At 36.1% G+C, this 1,716-nt stretch overlaps 1 long non-coding RNA gene across 3 annotated transcripts in view; it reads left to right on the top strand.

The window, feature by feature from the left end:
• The first annotated feature begins 296 nt into the window (after window positions 1–296).
• Window positions 297–1,716, top strand: part of LOC128249181 (uncharacterized) — a 222,293-nt gene continuing 220,873 nt past the window's right edge. For all 3 annotated transcript variants that reach the window (XR_008265272.1, XR_008265274.1, XR_008265273.1), the window contains exon 1: window positions 297–633. This is a non-coding gene — a long non-coding RNA (uncharacterized LOC128249181). The remainder of the gene's footprint in view (window positions 634–1,716) is intronic.

Below are 1,716 nucleotides of genomic sequence, written 5' to 3'. Positions count from 1 at the left end.
AAGTGATGAGTAATTCCTGAGATAAGTAAATCCTGAGATGTGACAGGACATATGTTGGTGTATTTAAGAAACTGACTTCATGTCACTCATTTAAGGGATCATATCTAGGACGTCCATACAAATAGTAGAGGTACAAAATCCATTCCAGCTTTAGAATTTTTTGGACGCGGTAGCTATAACTGTCCTAGTTTATTGTGATTTTAGTGAATTATCACTATACATCTATTTAGCTGAAAGAACAACTATATAATTTATTGAAGAAGGAAGGAGACAGCTGTAACAACACTTCGAACACACTCTCCTAAACACTGGTTGTCACAGCTGGTTCGTTTGTAGAACAGGTCGGGACATGATGACAGTTTGGAAGCAGGCTATTCAATAAACGTTTGTGCTAAAGTGTGCAAAACATTATAGAAACTTATGAAATGCTCCACATGGATTTATTTCTATGCGCTGAGCCTCTACTTTTCGTTGGCTCAAGAGGTTCAAGAATGGTACATGCAAGGTCAGACACTGTGAGAGATGGTAATGAGACTGGAAAGTCTAAACAGCAGGGAGACGGTTTACACAATTCCATATTTTTTTTAATAAAGACCGTTGTGTACGTATAAAGCCAATACGTGGAGAAAATAGGTAAGCAAAATGCAGATTATATATGTAGGTGCATGTGTGATTTTGTGTGTGCTTGTATGTGTGTATGTGTGTGTGTGTCTCTGTGTGTGTGTCTGTGTGTGTGTCTGTGTGTGTGTGTCTGTGTATGTGTGTGTCTGTGTGTGTGTGTCTGTGTCTGTGTCTGTGTAGGACAGTAAATTGCTATAAAACCGCCCTGTAGATGCGGGAGTCGCACCACCCATTCTTTCAATCATTATCTTCGGTTATATTACACAAGTGTCCTTGGCTTCTATTAAGCAGTCGGCTCAGAATAAATGGATATTCAGATATTATTTCTATCCAGAGGAGCGACTGTGTAGAAGACTGATGAGGATGAGTGCAGTAACGGTGATTCGCATATATGCGATCATCTATTATCAAAGGAATTTTAATTCTAATCAAATATTTAAAATATAGTCTATAAACGTTTCTTGCCATATGATATGATTTCGTTTTCCATTTTTGTTCAGTTTCCAACACTAAAAATAAATAAAATTAAATCGCATCGGATTCTACAAATTCCGTTGACGGACTTTGCTATCTTCCTTTACGTTCTGTGTCCTGCTTTAAGCGATGTCAATCTTCGGTTAAAATATCACGTAATTCACAAACTACACAAGAACGAAACGAAGTGGTGACATAAAATCTACATAAACAACTATCTGCACCAAGAACGAGACTCAGCATGGCCACATTGAGACATTATGAAACACGTAGAAAATAAACTCACGCACACTTCAAATCGTAGAATATCAAGAATATCAGAACATTTTCCTTGTTCGACAGAAAATACTCAGGAACCAAGAAGAAGTGTGTGTGTGCTTATGGTGAAAATGGTATTTTTTGTCTTTGCAACTAATATTATCGTAGTAATTATATATATGTATATATACACACACACACACACACACACACACACACACACACACATATATATATATATATATATATATATATATATATATACATACATGCATATAAGCACAATGTCTTACTTTCTAAACAAATTAGACAATATGTTAGTGAAGTGCATGACGGAACAACATTCGTGTTTTATTGCATTTA

The sequence above is a fragment of the Octopus bimaculoides genome, chromosome 12 (genome assembly GCF_001194135.2).
Source record: "Octopus bimaculoides isolate UCB-OBI-ISO-001 chromosome 12, ASM119413v2, whole genome shotgun sequence".
In the NCBI taxonomy this organism is placed as follows: Eukaryota; Metazoa; Mollusca; class Cephalopoda; order Octopoda; family Octopodidae; genus Octopus; species Octopus bimaculoides.
This window is presented reverse-complemented; position numbering and strand designations above follow the sequence as displayed.